This window comes from Dermochelys coriacea, chromosome 2 (assembly GCF_009764565.3).
Source record: "Dermochelys coriacea isolate rDerCor1 chromosome 2, rDerCor1.pri.v4, whole genome shotgun sequence".
NCBI classification, from domain to species: Eukaryota; Metazoa; Chordata; order Testudines; family Dermochelyidae; genus Dermochelys; species Dermochelys coriacea.
Genome location: NC_050069.1, coordinates 61,808,626 through 61,827,390, shown reverse-complemented (window position 1 = coordinate 61,827,390; position 18,765 = coordinate 61,808,626). Strand labels below are relative to the sequence as shown.

Here is an 18,765-nt window from a genome sequence, read left to right as displayed (position 1 = left end):
CATGTGCTGCAGTTACACCTCTGGATTTGCAGCGTAGACATACCCTTAGCCTTACAAATTCTCTTCCTTAGTATGCAGGCAAGTTTTTAGCCTTGGCGGGAATGCTGTGTTGTGGAGTTTTGTTTTGTTGATGCTGTTCCTGGAGGGAGGTGTGGCATGCAGCAGGAGAGTTTGCTTTCTGTTTGCCTAGAGTCAGCAGAGTTGTTCCCTGGGTATTTCTGGTGCTGCGCGTTCAGAAAGAGGGAATTGCTCACATTCCATTGTGACCACTTCTTTTCCATGAGTGGTGGACATATGTAAATGAACAAGTTGCAATAAGACTATACCCAAACTCTGCATCATGGATTTCTCCTCCAATAGGAAGCAGACCCACAAGGCCCTGACATCTGCTACCATTCACAGAGGGTCCACGCCAACAAGATTTCCCAGATGCGGGGTTAATATTTCCAGCCCAGTGGAAAGGCGATTTTTTCCAGCATACAGGTTTTAGAGTGGTAGCTGTGTTAGTCTGTATCAGCAAAAAGAATGAAGAATACTTGTGGCACCTTAGAGTACTCCTCATTCTTTTTCCAGCATACAGGCATTTTTTCTAACCTTGCAATCCTAGTGAAAAAAAATCAAGCCTGGAAATGCCAAAAGAATCGCAAGTATTTCTTCCACTTCCCACTCAGATCATATGTGTTTATTATTAACAACAATGCTTTGAATGTTTATAGCATCTTTTCTCCTGGAATCTGTAAGTGCTTTAAAATCACTAGGAAACTAGGCCTAGTAATCTTTGTGAAGTTAGTATATTTGCATCTCTTTCACAGAAGGGGAAATTGAGGCACAGGGACTTCCCCAAGGTCAGACAAAGTCTTTGGCAGATACAAGAATAGAATCCATGTCTCTTGACACAGTCCTACGCTTTAACCATGAGACCATACAGCCTCCTGTACTTTGGAGTGGATTGTATTCTTAATCTGCAATGCATACAAATTATCCCACATAGTTCTTTCTACAAATATTTCTTAAAAAAGACCAAATTTTGGCTGCTCACATTCAGACTCAGGTAAGTTTTAACTTGATTTATTTTGGTAAATAAACTGCTTCAAATAGGCCCAATCTGAGAGGCACCTCCACAGTGTGTTATGCAATCACGAAGACTGTATTCAAGGTCTAATTTTCTTGTTTGCAACATCAGTGGATGCCCTTCAGTGGGTTTATATCTTAGGGAAGAAAGGAAAATAAGGACGATATTTGCTTTGAGATACAGTAAGAATTCTGAGTGACTTTTTGAACTAGTGACCATCTATGAACGTTCCATAGAAGTTACAATGTATAAAAGAGGATAGGTGTTGATTTTTAATTGTATAAACTAGTGGTTACCACATGTCCATATGAAATGGGCATTTCTGAAAGAATAAGTTAAATAAAATACTATAGTGTATGACCTATCAAACAACTCACAGCTGCCAGGGTTTTTTAGATGACTATCATTATATTGTTGATTGACTACTTCTAGAAGGAATAGAAACATTATGTATAGTATTATAATAAAGATAGGGAGAAAGGAAATGCCCTCTCAGATGTTAATTAGTCTGTCACAGGGGTGGGCAAACTTTTTGGGCTGAAGGCCACATCTGGGTGGGAAAATCGTATGCAGGGCTGGGGCAGGGGGGTTGGGATGCGGGAGGGAGTGCGGTGTGCGGGAGGGGGTGCGGTGTGCAGGAATGGGCTCCGGGGAAGGGATTGGGGCAGAGGAGGGGTGCGAGGTGCAGGCAGGGAGTTGGGGGTGGGGTGTAGATGGGTTTGGGCTCCGGCCCAGTGCCGCTTACCTAAAGTGGCTTCGGGGTGGCAGCGGCACGCACCGGGGCTAGGACAGGCTCCCTGCATGCCTGCCCTGGAGGAGGGGCGGGAACAGGGCTCTGAGTGCTGCCCTTACCACACCTCCAGGTACCTCCCCCGAAGCGCCATTGGCTGCAGTTCCCTGTTCCTGGCCCATGGGAGCTGCAGGGAACGGTGTCTGGAGACAAGGGCAACACACAATGCCTCTGCCCCCCTGCTTCTCCCTATGGCCCCAGGGACATGGTGCTGGCTGCTTCTGAGAGTGGCGCGGGGCCTGTGGCACCATGGGGGGCAATCCCGCGGGCTGGATCCAAAGCCCTGAGGGGCCGAATCCGGCCCACGAGCCGTAGTTTGCCCACCCGTGGTCTGTCAGCTGCAGGAAAAGATTTTTCAAGATTGTTTGATTATCATCTGGTCATCTTACCTTGTGTGTTTGGAATGATACCTCTGTTGACCTCTTTCAAGCTAACTATAGGTAATTGGGCACCAGGCATTTCAGATTTTTACATAATTTATGTAAAGAAAAATAGAGCGACATGGCTCTGTCATTCAAGTTATGAAAACATGTAATTTCGCTCCTGGAAGCTGGTGCACAGCTCTGTAAAGTTTCCAGTTTTGGTGAAATGGGGAGGAAGAAGTGTTCCTAGTCTAGAAGAAGTTCCAGATATTGGACATAGCTGGAGATGGGACTGTTGGACATTGCTGGGTGCTCAGTGCTCTGAGCTGGTACAGAGAATCCTCTTTCTAAGATGCCTGGCTTTTGTGTGTTGCTCACGGTCAAACTGATCATCAGATTTGGGGTTGGAAAGGAATTTCCCTCCAGGTCAGATTGGAGGGGACCTTGTGTGTGTGTGTGTTGTTTGTTTTTTTACCTTCCTCTGCAGCATAGGATCATGTAAGTATATATCTCACCTAATCAATTCCCTGACATTGCAGAGGTCTTGGGCATTGCTAGCACCTCTGTCTCTCTGTGCCACACAACAATTTAGTCTCTTGCCAACTGAAATGCTTTGGTCTCACTAGAGTTATTGGGCTCAGTATTATGGTAACTGGGTGAAATGTAATGGCATATGATGTACAGGAGTTCATATTAGATGATCCACTGGTCACTTCTGACCTTAAACACTATGAAATTTAAGCTTTCCAAAAGAGAATACTCTAAAATTTTCTGCCTAACATTCCCTCTGGTGTAGGTCTTAGTCATCAATTTGTTGTACATCCCTCAATATATATTTTTAAAAACTATAATATTTGAAGCACTGAATTTTATTTTCATTTGGATTGACTTTAAAAAACCTAAACCCAGAAATGCACATATCCATCTGTATGTTGGTAGGCAGTTTCCCTAACCAGGGAATGGAAATAAAACACCTGCCATAATCCTTTTAAGGCCTTTTCCTCAGGGTCTGTTCGATTATCCACAAAACAAAGGCAAATAAACTGGAAAAGACTAGACAAGAAGATATTTTCCAGGGGCTTTCCCCACTTTGGCCAGTGGGGAAAGACTCTCCAGCCCAAACAGTCATGTGACAGGTAAAACTGAAAACCTTTACAGACTGCAGCAGCTTTAAAAATAAGTTTTCTAGATACCATCCTCCAAATCCTAGCTAGTGGGTTACTGTGTATTTGGAATAGATTACATGATACAATACAACTGAGTATACATCCAATTTATAATAATTCTTATTTATACACAGTGCCCTTCATCTGCAAAAGCATTAATGTATACAAATCTAGCGATCATGAACTCAGCAGAAAAGTGCAGCCAATTCTGGGGTGAAACTTGCTCAATTATTTTGATTTTAACATAGTGGGAACATTTGTTAGGGATACTGCAAATCTTTTAAAACAATAGCATTGCTGTCAGTACTTCTAAAGTCTGCTTTCCTGCTCCAATATAAAATTAGTATACCCTACAAGCCTTGAATATATTTTAACTCTGTCAGTGCAGGGAACCTTGCTCTCCTTTGCCCTGGGATACCAAGTATCAATATGCTGGAATTATGGACACTTTTCTACTGGCACCTACTGCCAGCTCAATGTCCTGTCTTAATCAAGGGCAATAAATGGGCTTGATGGCATATCTGAACTGACAGGGGACATGCATAGCTTTTAGTGCTTATCAGAAGTGTTGGTCAGAATCCCGTTTTGCCTTCTTCAGCTCGAATTATCTGCAGAGCAAAGAGACGGTCATAGCAGATTGGCTCAGAAGGACACACCTACTTCCAGGGAACTGGAGTTTACATCCACAGATACTCTAAGAGGTTTGTCAGATAGGCTGGGATGTGTGACAATTGGGATATGGTTATCTCCTGACCATAGCTCCTCAGTCAGGATTTTCTAATCCAGGGCGCCAGTCAAATTGACAGCCCCAAAAATCTAATAGTGGGAAGATTGAGCACCATCAGTTCTTAGCAAGAAGATTGCTGAGAGCCTGTCTCCATCAGAAGTGGTTTCCTTCCACTTTTCTCTCACCTGGAGAAAGAGACAAGAATTGATATTTTCTTAACCTCCCTTCCACACATCCTCAAACTTCTTCTGTCACGGTTCAAGAGGCTTCAAGGGGAATTATAAGGAAGTGAAGTTTCCTCAGTTCTGTGATCCTGTGTAGCACAGAGAGATTGGATCCCATCTCAGTGCAAAGTAATTGTGATATATTCTTCTTCTACAACCACTTAAACACAGACCAATTGCTCTACAGTGGGAATAATTAGCTTTGATTATGCATATCATTGGGTTCATATCTTCATTTGAACCCATGAGAGGGAATATCCCCTGAATCTTCTCAGTTTTTAAATAAGAACTTTTAGTGCCCATGACTCTGGTCCTAGGGTGGATGAGCAGGTTGTTCCATGTCACCAATGGCAGAGTTCTGTATTGCCTCTTCCACCCTCAAATTCTGGAATACATTTAAGATGGACTTTCAAGTTAATGAACACATTCTAGTCTATATAGGTTTTTATTCTGTGATCATCACTGTAGTATCTGAGCACATTCCAGTAGTGCATTAAGCAATGTGAATATGCATCTGTCATGTGTTGTTTGTTCTCTCATCCTCTCCACAGAGGGAGAAGCACACACAGTGGAGTGTATTGGTCTGGTAGATTTTCTTTTTAAAATATAAATATAACTGTAATGGGGTTCACTCACCACTTTGGCGCCTTCTGCTGGCTGTCTTGGGAATTAGCTCAGTGCCCTCTTCTGGTAGTGTCTCGCCGCCATCACTCATGCTTTAAAACCCATGTCTCTCCAGGGACCGTGGTATCCTCTTCCGCGACACAGCCCTCTGGCCATGCCCCCCTTTGTGCTTCCCATTTCTGGGGGACCTTCAGTCTGCTGTTCAGTCACTTCCCTTAGTGGCAACTTCAGCGAATTGTCTGGCTACTTCCTTGTGGCTCCAGCATCCTCTTTGCCCTTGCCTCAGGGCCTCAGCCTGCAAACCCCAGCAGCCAGCCAGGCGCTGTCTCTCGCTCCCCCCAGTCACTGCTTGCAGCATTGTCCAGGATGCTGGCAGTTCTTCTAGCCCTTCAGGGACCCATCCTCCCTGAGCTCCCAGCAAAGAACTGCCTTCCGCTGCTCTGCAGCTCCCTTTTTATATGGGCCTGCTTGGCTGCTCCCTTCAGCCCTTCCCTGATTGTCTGCTGCCTGCGCAGCCTCCCTAGGGTTCTATTAACCCCTTAGAGCCCAGTGTGGGGCAGGTGCCAAATCACAATAACTTTTACTGTATGTTTATTAGAGAAGGCAAGGTCAAAGAAATATGACTTGCATTTGGAGCAGAAAGTGGTGAGGTATGTGATGATCCATAGTTCCTGGGGGCATTCATTCCACAATCTTGGACTACCTCCGGAGAAGGTTTTGTCAGACACGGATGAGCTTTACTCTTACGGCTGAGAGCTCCATTGTGCTAGAGGAGCAAAGTTGTCGACCATGGTCTTTGTTCCAGAGCTTTATGTGGTGTCTTAGGTATCCTGGGCCCAGGCAATGGAGTGCCTTGAAGATAAGGATGGGGACCTTGAACTTGATTCAAAATTCTATGGGAAGTGAGCATAGAGAACGGAGGAGAGGTGTATTGTGCTCATGGTAGCCTGTGTTGCTGAGATGTTCTGCAGCATTTTGTACTAGCTGGAGTTCCCTAAGTGCTGAAGTCTTCAAGCCCAGGTATATTGCATTGCTGTAGGACAGCCAAGAGGTGATGAAGACATGAATAACTGAGGCTAGGTCTTCATCTGTCAGGAGTTAATGGAGTCTCCTAGCCATGCAGAGATGATATAAAACATTATTTGTGGCCATTGCTATATGGGAGCTCAGCACCAGCAGGGAATCCAAGAGTACTCCTAGATTACGGATTGAATTGACCAATTGTGGGTGTGAACCTTCAATCAAAGGAGACTCCACTGTGGCTGCCCAAACTTCTCAAAAACACTTTCCTCTGCCTACCAGCATCACTTACATTTTGCTCAGGTTCAGCCTCAGCCAGCTGTTCTTCATCCATGAGCTGATCTCATCCAAGCACTGGGCCAATTTAGTTGTAGTGGTGTGGTCCTATGTAGTGAAAGAATAGGTAGAGCAGTGTGTCATCTGCATCTTGCTAGCACTTGAGTCAATGTAATCTGACCAGTTCACCTAGTAGTTGCATGGAGATGTTGAAAAGGAATGGAGAGAGAATTAATCCTTGTGGCACCTCACAGTGAGAGGTCTGATGGTGCAAGTGCAGTTTCTCATCACTACTCTTTGGGTGCATCCAGCAAGGACTCAAATCATTTTAGCACGTATCTCTGGACTCCTGCCATGTCTCTCAGGTGATAAAGCAGTATCTCATGATCAACAGAGTCGAACACTGCAGAGAGGTCCAGGGGGATGAGAATGGGTGTCTCTTGTCCATCTAGGGGCATCGTTTGGTATGAGGCATGGGAGACAGTTTTGGGGATGCTGACACAACTTTGTCTGTTCCCCTCCACCAGTTTTCTCTGAAATGATGCCTCTGCCTCTATCCATTGCCAGCCGATCACACATTAGTAAGGCTAAGATTTTTTCGTGGTTATTTTTAGTAAAAGTCATGGACAATAAACAAAAATTCATGGAAGCCGTGACCTGTCTGTGACTTTTGCTGCTGCAGCTCCATGGTTTCCCCCACCACTGTGGTGGCTGGGAGCTGTGGGGTTCCCCTCCGCCCACGGAGGCTGGGAGCCATAGGTTAACCATATTTCCCAAAGAGAAAATGGGACACCCCAGCTGCTCGCCCTAGGTGTCCCCCTTCCCCCACGTGAGGCTGTTGCCCATCACTGGTACCCCGAGGAGGGCCCCCTCAGGAGTCTGTCACATGTCCCTGGAACTTTGCAGGGGGCCCCCTGTTGCCTGTCACGGGAATCCTGCTAGGGCCCCATTGGCTGTCAGCTCCAGGCTGCAGCAGAGAATGTTATGGAGGTCTCTGGAAGTCATGGATTCCGTGACTTCCATGACCTCTGTGACATAAACGTAGCCTTACCCATTAGTTTCACTAAAACAGTTTCAGTTCTGTGTTCTGGCCTGAATCCAGATTGTACTAGGTCTAGAATGCTAGCTTTAGTTAGATAAGCTTGTAGTTGATCTCTTGCACATAGGATGAGTTGTGAAAACTGCCTGACACTCATCACCCCACACTCACCCTACATCAGTGGCTCCTGTCCTGCAGGGCTGGGCCTGGCATCTCACTCCGGCCCATTTGGATCTTGCTGCTCACAGATTCAAAGGAGCCTGCCACAGCATCACTTGGTGCGCATGTCCACACATGAAGCCCCACCCCTTTCTGATCATGGTGCCACTGGACGTGGGGATTCACCTGTTGAGCTGGGCAGGCATAAGGGAGGTGGGGTGGCTCAGAAAATTGACTTGGGAAGGGCTAAGTCCCCTTTATCTGTAGCCACTTACCACCAGACTTTGTAACTCACAGGAGAGAAAGCTTCATGCTCTGGATGTGAATTGGTGTTTAAATTTAAAACTCTCTTCTCTTAACTACTCAGCTGTTCAGGAAATATAAATAGCTGTTCTTCTGCTTTGAAGTCTTTAGCAAGAGCAGAGTAGGACACAGTTGCCTGCTGGTTAGAGGTTTAATTCCTACTGAGTTATTACCAAACCAATAGGCTGCTTCTGAAGTTTGTCAAATGTCACTTGTCTTGCAGCATGTCCTGAAGGGCTGAGGTAGCTGCCTGCTATTGGATGGGCACTGCTGGGGCCAGAGCTGCTATAGTTCAGGGCCTTCCATGGAACCCAAAGGATCTACTAGGTTTGTGAGTGGCTTTTCAATGAGCTCAACTACCACTCCCTGCACTAAGATGATGCTGGGGAGTCTTCATGAGGGAATTCTTGCAGAGATGCCCCAGGAAGAATCCCCCTCCCATGGTTTTCACTGCAGGAAGGAAGGCTCTGTCTCCCCATTGCCTTAACTAAGGCCTGGTCTACACTGAAATATTATATCAGCATAGCTATGTCAGTCATGGGTCTGAAAAAAACACACCCTTAGCACTGCTAACATAACCCCTAACTGTGTCTACGCTCTGCTGATAGAAGTGACAGAACAAGGAGCAATGGTCTCAGTGGGGGAGGTCTAGGTTGGATAGTAGGAAAAACTATTTCACTAGGAGGATGGTGAAGCACTGGAATGGGTTACCTAGGGAGATAGTGGAATCTCCATCCTTAGAGGATTTTAAGGCCCGGCTTGACAAAGCCCTGGCTGGGATGATTTAATTGGGGTTGGTCCTGCTTTGAGCAGGGGGTTGGACTAGATGACCTCCTAAGGTCTCTTCCAACCCTAATCTTCTATGATTCTATGATAAGTGGGCTTCTGTTGACATAGCTAACTTGGTTCAGGGAGACGGTGTTGTTACCCCAACATAAAAACCCCTTCTATTGGTGTAGCTTGTGTCTACACTATGGTAGCTATGCTGGTATAGTCTCTATAGTGTAGACATACTGTAAACAGTATATTCTTAACTCCCCTCAGGATTAGACATTTATGGACTGTAAATTCTTTGGGGGCAGGGACCTGTTTTAGGAACCTAGAAACTGCCATATTGGATCAGATCCTGGTCTATCTAACCCAGTATCTTTTCTCTGACAGTGGCCAATAATCAATGCTATAAAGGAAGGGGCAAAAACCATGCAGGAGGCAGATGTGGGATAATCTGTCCCCTTGTATTAGGTTTCATCCTCATCTCATAGAATCATAGAATCATAGAATCATAGAATATCAGGGTTGGAAGGGACCCCAGAAGGTCATCTAGTCCAACCCCCTGCTCAAAGCAGGACCAAGTCCCAGTTAAATCATCCTAGCCAGGGCTTTGTCAAGCCTGACCTTAAAAACCTCTAAGGAAGGAGATTCTACCACCTCCCTAGGTAACGCATTCCAGTGTTTCACCACCCTCTTAGTGAAAAAGTTTTTCCTAATATCCAATCTAAACCTCCCCCATTGCAACTTGAGACCATTACTCCTCGTTCTGTCATCTGCTACCATTGAGAACAGTCTAGAGCCATCCTCTTTGAAACCCCCTTTCAGGTAGTTGAAAGCAGCTATCAAATCCCCCCTCATTCTTCTCTTCTGCAGACTAAACAATCCCAGCTCCCTCAGCCTCTCCTCATAAGTCATGTGCTCTAGACCCCTAATCATTTTTGTTGCCCTTCGCTGTACTCTTTCCAATTTATCCACATCCTTCTTGTAGTGTGGGGCCCAAAACTGGACACAGTACTCCAGATGAGGCCTCACCAGTGTCGAATAGAGGGGAACGATCACGTCCCTCGATCTGCTCGCTATGCCCCTACTTATACATCCCAAAATGCCATTGGCCTTCTTGGCAACAAGGGCACACTGCTGACTCATATCCAGCTTCTCGTCCACTGTCACCCCTAGGTCCTTTTCCACAGAACTGCTGCCGAGCCATTCGGTCCCTAGTCTGTAGCGGTGCATTGGATTCTTCCATCCTAAGTGCAGGACCCTGCACTTATCCTTATTGAACCTCATTAGATTTCTTTTGGCCCAATCCTCCAATTTGTCTAGGTCCTTCTGTATCCTATCCCTCCCCTCCAGCGTATCTACCACTCCTCCCAGTTTAGTATCATCCGCAAATTTGCTGAGAGTGCAATCCACACCATCCTCCAGATCATTTATGAAGATATTGAACAAAACGGGCCCCAGGACCGACCCCTGGGGCACTCCACTTGACACCGGCTGCCAACTAGACATGGAGCCATTGATCACTACCCGTTGAGCCCGACAATCTAGCCAGCTTTCTACCCACCTTATAGTGCATTCATCCAGCCCATACTTCCTTAACTTGCTGACAAGAATGCTGTGGGAGACCGTGTCAAAAGCTTTGCTAAAGTCAAGAAACAATACATCCACTGCTTTCCCTTCATCCACAGAACCAGTAATCTCATCATAAAAGGCGATTAGATTAGTCAGGCATGACCTTCCCTTGGTGAATCCATGCTGACTGTTCCTGATCACTTTCCTCTCCTCTAAGTGCTTCAGGATTGATTCTTTGAGGACCTGCTCCATGATTTTTCCAGGGACTGAGGTGAGGCTGACCGGCCTGTAGTTCCCAGGATCCTCCTTCTTCCCTTTTTTAAAGATGGGCACTACATTAGCCTTTTTCCAGTCATCCGGGACTTCCCCCGTTCGCCACGAGTTTTCAAAGATAATGGCCAAGGGCTCTGCAATCACAGCCGCCAATTCCCTCAGCACTCTCGGATGCAATTCGTCCGGCCCCATGGACTTGTGCACGTCCAGCTTTTCTAAATAGTCCCTAACCACCTCTATCTCTACAGAGGGCTGGCCATCTCTTCCCCATTTTGTGATGCCCAGCACAGCAGTCTGGGAGCTGACCTTGTTAGTGAAAACAGAGGCAAAAAAAGCATTGAGTACATTAGCTTTTTCCACATCCTCTGTCACTAGCTTGCCTCCCTCATTCAGTAAGGGGCCCACACTTTCCTTGGCTTTCTTCTTGTTGCCAACATACCTGAAGAAACCCTTCTTGTTACTCTTGACATCTCTTGCTAGCTGCAGCTCCAGGTGCGATTTAGCCCTCCTGATATCTTTCCTACATGCCCGAGCAATATTTTTATACTCTTCCCTGGTCATATGTCCAACCTTCCACTTCTTGTAAGCTTCTTTTTTATGTTTAAGATCCGCTAGGATTTCACCATTAAGCCAAGCTGGTCGCCTGCCATATTTACTATTCTTTCGACTCATCGGGATGGTTTGTCCCTGTAACCTCAACAGGGATTCCTTGAAATACAGCCAGCTCTCCTGGACTCCCTTCCCTTTCATGTTAGTCCCCCAGGGGATCCTGGCCATCTGTTCCCTGAGGGAGTCAAAGTCTGCTTTCCTGAAGTCCAGGGTCCGTATCCTGCTGCTTACCTTTCTTCCCTGCGTCAGGATCCTGAACTCAACCAACTCATGGTCACTGCCTCCCAGATTCCCATCCACTTTTGCTTCCCCCACTAATTCTACCCGGTTTGTGAGCAGCAGGTCAAGAAAAGCGCTCCCCCTAGTTGGCTCCCCTAGCACTTGCACCAGGAAATTGTCCCCTACGCTTTCCAAAAACTTCCTGGATTGTCTATGCACCGCTGTATTGCTCTCCCAGCAGATATCAGGAAAATTAAAGTCACCCATGAGAATCAGGGCATGCGATCTAGTAGCTTCCGTGAGTTGCCGGAAGAAAGCCTCATCCACCTCATCCCCCTGGTCCGGTGGTCTATAGCAGACTCCCACCATGACATCACTCTTGTTGCACACACTTCTAAACTTAATCCAGAGACACTCAGGTTTTTCCACAGTTTCGTACCGGAGCTCTGAGCAGTCATACTGCTCCCTTACATACAGTGCTACTCCCCCACCTTTTCTGCCCTGCCTGTCCTTCCTGAACAGTTTATAACCATCCATGACTGTACTCCAGTCATGTGAGTTATCCCACCAAGTCTCTGTTATTCCAATCACGTCATAATTCCTTGACATCACCAGGACCTCCAGTTCTCCCTGCTTGTTTCCAAGGCTTTGTGCATTTGTATATAAGCACTTGAGATAACCTGTTGATCGCCCCTCATTCCCAGTATGAGGCAGGAGCCCTCCCCTCACAGACATTCCTGCCTGTGCTTCCTCCCGGTATCCCGCTTTCCCACTTACCTCAGGGCTATGGTCTCCTTCCCCCGGTGAACCTAGTTTAAAGCCCTCCTCACTAGGTTAGCCAGCCTGCTGGCAAAGATGTTCTTCCCTCTCTTCGTAAGATGGAGCCCGTCTCTGCCCAGCACTCCTCCTTCATGGAACACCATCCCATGGTCAAAGAATCCAAAGCCTTCTCTCCGACACCACCTGCGTAGCCATTCGTATTGGCTTAAGCTCTGAAGCTTGAGGTTTAATATCTTTCATACATGTAAGTTAGCTTCTGCCCATACATATGGCCTTTAATAATATTTTTAAAATATTTGTGAGATATTAAGTCAGTGGATCAAATTCCTTCGTTAGTTCAGAATAACTGTACTGAAATCAGTACAGTTACTGGGAGATATCATTGGTGTTACAAAGCAGATTGTAGCCCTTGGAGCTCGCAGCTTTAAAAATATTGTTTAAAAAATCTGCTAAAGTAGATTCTGTTCTAGAACCCGTGATGCATTGTTCAGTCTGACCTTATAGCTGAATTTACCAAGTTGCTTCCATCTTATTTAATTGGTTTAGGTGATCAAATATGAAAGCTACTCTTACTGGAAATAATGTACTTTAATTTCCTGCCATCTAGTGACAAACAATGCACTTACATCTTTTACAGTTAGATGCTGTATACTTTTGCACCAGAAAATATAAAACTGTATATTGCACAGCTTAGATAGATAAACAAAATACTGCAGAGTCTGGTTTTCATTAGTGCTTAATGCCTTAGCACAAGAAATAACATTCATGTATTTGACAAAAGATCTTTTCTAAACCCATCGATTCTCATGTATGCATTAAAAATTTCTACTCACACTTCAGACTGTTGTTTCCAGCTGCGACTTGGCAATGGAACAGAGCTGCTTGTTTATAACAAAGCACAAAATAGGTTAAGAAATCCCATATGATTAACTCTGGCAAGTGTATGTTTATGTTGTATCCAGATCTTACTTGGTACATTAGACATTGCATAAAGAAAAATGATTCCTTGGGATTGTAGTAAATGGATAATACCTAGCTCTGGTTACAAGCTCTTCTTCAACAGTATTCAGCAGCCCTGCCTCATTTCAGGAAGAAGAAAACCTTCAGAAACAAGTGAAGGAAATAAAAACTCTAAATTGCAGCGGAAACTATCTTTGTTTAATGATTCCACTGTCTGAACCACAGATGGCATGTTCTGTAGATGGAACAGCAGCATCACACTCTGGTGTTCCATATGGCTCTCTGGCATACTAGTGTTTGATACTGAATCTGCTGGCTTTCCAGAAAGCTCTGTGAATTGATGTTGTGGGGAGGGGAAAAGGAGGTGATCTAATGTTGCTGCTCAAGGTACCCACATACACACAGAAGGCTTTGAGGTTGCTTTCTTAAGCCATACAGGACATTTAAGTTTCTATAGTGATCTGGTCTCTAAACAATACACTTAATTTACCTTACCATTATTTTAATCTTTGCAGAGCAACTATGGACACCTCCCTTTTTGAAGTCCTGACTTCTGAAGGATAATGTTGAACATTTAGGTGAATTTCTCTCCAGATTTCCCTTTTGCTGGAAAAAAATAATTCCTTCTTTAAGATGGGGGGGGGGAAATCCCATATATGGGGCAAAAGGGATATCTTGGCCTTGTACAACTGGGTTTCCTTCTCTCCTCATCCATCTTTCTGCCAGATTGGTCTCATGTCTTCAAGTGCAAAAGGATCCAGACAGAATCTGCCTGTGACTGGATGTATAAATCCTATGCCAGGCAAGAAGGGTTTAAGCAATTGCTCTGGGCTGGAGTGTGTCTGCTCTGCTGAACCTGCAAGTCATGTTAAGAATGCAGGAGGAATTAAGGGGAGGTGGGGGAAGAAAGGGGAGAGCACAGCTCAGTAGCAGGCAGGTTTGTGAGGACAGCAGAGTGCTCAGCTTCACAGCTCTCAGGGAGAGCCTGGCAGAGAGCAGAGCTTACCTCCTTGCATGAGGGTATGTCTACACTACAAGCACCACAGCGGCACAGCTGCAGCTATGCTGCTGTAGTGTAGGCACTTACTACAGTGACAGAAAGGGGTTTTCCATTGCTGTAGTAAATCCACACCCTCAAGAACACTTCCGTCAATTGAGCTGTGTCTACAGTGAGAGTTAGACCATCCCAACTATGTCATGCAGGGGGGTGAAACTTTTCACAGCTTTGAAAAGCTATATGATGTTGCTAGGTTGATCTAAATTTTAGGGGTAGACCAGGTCTAAGAGAAGGTCGAAGTCCCCTGAGGTGAAGGAGGCTGTATCATATTCCTTTGATGGTGAACCAGTGGAAATTGAGCCAGGCTTAGGCCTGTCAAAGGCCTCTCTAAAGGAACAGAAGCCAGTGGCCCTGCTGGGACTGACTATTTCCTTTCCCCTCATTTATTTTCCTGCTTTTAAGTTGTTTGTTTGTTCCCAGAGTCCTGGAACAAGTAAGCATCCAGAGGGATTTGGCCAGAAGTGTGAGAGTTCATCCCCTTCAGAATGCTACGGAGTACCGCCATTGAGTAACCAGACCTGGAATGAGTATACAACCCTGTCAACACCCTGAGGGGGCATCGGTGAAGGCCCAGAACCATAACACGGCTATTCAGAATGGCAGGCATGTGTAATGATTAGTGTAGACCAGTGGTTCTCAAACTGTGGGTCGGGATTCCAAAGTGGGTTGGGACCCCATTTTAATGGGGTTGCTTGGGCATGGTTAGACTTGCCAAAGCCTGAGCCCCACCACCTGGGGCCAAAGCTGAAGCCCGAGTGCTTCAGACCTGGGTGTCGGGGCTCAGGTTACAGGCCCCCTGCCTGGGACTGAAGCCCTTGGTCTTCGGCTTTGCCCCGCCCAGGGCAGCAAAGCTTGGGCAAGCTCAGGCTTGGGTCCCCCTTCCTGGGGTCATGTAATAATTTTTGTTGTCAGAAGGGGGTCACGGCGCAGTGAAGTTTGAGAACTCTGGTTTAGACAACGCCTCCACCAGTAGATAGTACTATATCCTTATGTGTCAAGTTGTCTTGTATGATGTTATGTTGCTTGTACCTGGAGGGTTAGCAGGAAGTCCAGTCCTGCCTGATACCTGCAATGTTCCAATAAATTCCTGTGATTCTATAGGTGAGTATTACAACTGGTTACAGCAGTGCTATGATGGGGTATACAAATCCCACACTGGGCAACGAGGGGTTAACAGATTATTTTGTGCTCAGCCAGCCCTGCCCTGCCCTGCCACACCTGCAGCAAATGCTCCATCTGCTGGTGGAATTAAAAAATAGGGAATTAGGTGATTTGAGTTAGAGTTAGCTAGAGTTAGAGATGAGCAGATCTGTAACCCACAGCTGCATCACAGCAGAGGGAATCCAAAGATCCTGACGCAGTTACCCAAAGGGGCCCGCCCTGAGGGAAGGGAGGACCCACCCTGGAAGTATCTAGTGGATTTGAGACATTGGTAACCCCCTCTTACCTATTGTGATTTGGGTTTCCCTATTAGGGGAAAGCTTTGGACTAAGCTGATCCTGGGGGTGGGGTGGATGAGAGGAAGAGGCCCAGGAAGGACAGCCTTGGTTGCCAGACTACTGGTAGCCCAAAGGGCCCAGGGTTGGAGCCTGGTGGGTGGGAGGGCCTGGGCTCCCCTCCCCACAATCTCCTTGTCAGTCAGGAGCTGCAGCTATGACCACTAGGCCACACACCCCCATGAGGACTGTTACAGGCACCTTCCCCAGCACCTCCTCTGTTCCCTGCCCAAGCCTGGCTGCTGGAGAGTGGGGCCGAGTGAGCTGGAAACATGCCAGGGGAAGGGCATAGTAGGAGAAGGGCGGAGACCCTCTCCCTCACACCTGCAGGTAACTTCACCAGAGAGAGCCTGGTGGTCCCAGGCCAGTTGCAGGGTGGGGAATCGCTCGGGAAGACACTGAGAGCAGATTTCCCTCTGCTCAGCCTGTTGGGGCATTGACTGTGCCCCTCCCCTTGCTGAGGTGTCTGTGAGGGCATGGGAATTCTGGGGAGAAACTGTGTTGTGAGCCTCCCCTCCCTAGCTCAGGCTGGCCCAATGGCACATGCTCCCTGCTTCTGTGGCCCCAGCCCCCCACCAGGAGCCAGTGGGATTGAATCCCTGACCCAGGGAGGTAGGGCTGGAAGGCTCATCCCAGAGGCAACATGTGGGAGGGTTATGTGCCCCATCCTTTACTGTGTCACCCCCTCCCCCTGTTTCAGCAGGCACAAGCTGTCTCTGCTTACAGAGTATGTCTACACAGCATTTTAAAAGCTGTGGCAGCAAGTTTCAGAGCCTGCATCTATAGATTCAGGCTTGTGAAGCTCATGCTGTGGTGCTAAAAACAATGGTGTAGCTGTTGTGGCTCAGGCTGAAGCTGAACCTTTGAAAGCCCATCCCTTTCCCTGGGCTTTATAGAGCAGATGGGATACCCCTGCATAGCTTCTTGTGTACCTTAAGGTTATCTGAGGGAGACAGGTATCTGACATTTCTTTAATCCAGTCATAGCTGCAGATCTTAAGTAAGACAGGAAAATACCCAGTTCTTATCAAGATGGGACAGTGCCAGCAAGAAGAGGCAGAACTCCTTTAGGGAAATGCCCCAATCTGGTAAGCCCTTGAAGTTCATATAAATAGATTGATTGGAAAGGCCTATGACTAGAAACCTCAGCTGGAAATCATTATTTTCTAGTAGTATGATGCCATCTCAAAGTATGTGATGACCTAACCACCAAAGGATAAAAGGACTGAGATGTTTACAGATGCATTTGTAACGCCAGCTCACACAGGGGTGTCGGCAGCAGGGATCAAACCGAGGACTTCTGGAGCTAAATGCATGTGCTTCTACATGTGTCTCTCTTAGCCAAGGCTGTAGCAGGCTCAACAACTCTAGGAGGCCTGGCCACCACCAAAGGGGGACAGAGTGCCACTCTAAGCAAGCAGGGGTTACGCATTCATGACATATAGTGTTGCAGTTCAGTTCCCTAAGCTGCACCTGCACTGATTGGGGAGAGGATTTGAATCATGGTGGTTAAACAAGGTTTGCTGATAACTTCAAATAACCAAGGGGAGGATCAGTGTTATCCACCCTGCAAATAATGGGGGAGTGGAGAGTATAAACAGCATCACTGGCTTTATGCTTAGAATCTTAGTTAGTGAATGCCAACGAGACTGGGATACAAAGCCACCTTTTGTCATCTTTGCATACAAGTGCAGCTGGCGCTCCAACTATCCATTATGAGATTCAGACTTCCCTGTGACCGGTGTTGCAAGAAATGGCAAGGAGCACTGCACCTGCAGAGGTGGTGAGAAGGCAGAGTCTTATATCGGTGACTGGAGGACAGCATTCTAGAACATGGAGGAACAGATGAGCCAGAAGTGAGTGTGCTAAACACAAGGAAAAAGGAAAATTACTTGGCCATACAGGAAGGAGAGAAGGTGTGGCTAAGCAACTGGAAAAAGCTACCTGGAAAAAAATCGCTGACAGTGATTAAGAGACTAAATACCTAACCCTTTTTAATATAAAATGAAAGAGCTTACTACATTGTCATGCATCAAGAGCTGCATGCACAGATTCATTGAAAGAAAAGGGAGGGCAAATACTGAAGATGCTCAACGACCATCCCAGAGGAATGCAGAAGACTTGGAGGTATCCTGTGGCTAGTAATGGGAGACCAGTTGTGAAGAAGGAATTGCTGGGATATTTTTGGGACCATAAGACAGTGTGTCACAAGAAATAGGCATGACTTGGAGGGTATGAACCCTGAACTCACTGACAATCTAGATCCAACTATGGTGATGTGAATATAGGACTCAAGGGAGGAGACAAACACACAAATTACTGTACCTTCATGGATGACTTACTTGGATTTCTAGGAGTTATGTTTAAATTATTATATATTTTTTTTTTGGAGGGGGGGGAAAAGAGTTGTAATGTTTCGTGTTGACGGTACTTCTACCAGTAGATGGTGCAATATCCTTATTTTAGATTTAAGTTGTTTTGTATGGTATGGTATTGATTTGTCTGAGCAGGTTAGTGGGAAGTTCCGTCCTGCCTGTGTGTACTGGAGTTGGTACTTGCAGTGTCATAGTAAATCTGTATGGTTCTGTAAGCAAGTATTACACATGGTTTATTAGGCTAACATACAGTGTAAATGGGTGTTTGTTGCAGGGGCTCTGAAAATGTGTCCCTGTTTTGGTGTGCATATTGTTACATACATACCTATTACTGCATATATGCAATCTTTGCATACACTTTTATTTTGCAGACTCTAGCCATTAGCTCCTCTTTTAACTGTACAGAATGTAGTTACAGAATGCGTTATTTTCCAACCATCTCAGCAGAGGTATTTCATGAAGCCTGTGAGGGTTAAGTGTAGTGAGTCCACGTGGCTATATACTTATGCTTTAAGCCAACTTGTGCTAATACTGGTATGCAAGGCCTGCAGGGAACACAGTATCGAAATAGCATTTTAAAAACATACCTTTTTTAAAAATGCCAATGATGATACTGTAAGACCATCCCAACCCTTCCCTTCCAAACCTTGCCCCTGCTGCCTCGTGAGGTTGTTGCCTGGTCCCTGGAACCCTCCCACCCCACCACGAGGCTGTTGCTGGAACCCTGTTGGCCCCCCTGCATGCTGGAATGCTGCCTCCCACACCTCAATCCTGCCTTCCTCTCCCCTGCCTCCCCTTCCCCCGCCCCTCCCTGCAGGGCTGGCATCTCCACTTGCCCCTCTGCACTGCACCGCACCCCACTTTTTTTTTTTTTTTTAAACAAAAGTGGCAG

The 18,765-nt window shown here is 46.3% G+C and overlaps 1 long non-coding RNA gene across 1 annotated transcript in view; it reads left to right on the top strand.

The window, feature by feature from the left end:
• Positions 1-15,311: 15,311 nt before the first annotated feature.
• LOC122458663 overlaps positions 15,312-18,765 on the top strand; it is a 48,394-nt gene continuing 44,940 nt past the window's right edge. Inside the window, exon 1 of the long non-coding RNA XR_006278776.1 lies at positions 15,312-15,829. This is a non-coding gene — a long non-coding RNA (uncharacterized LOC122458663). The remainder of the gene's footprint in view (positions 15,830-18,765) is intronic.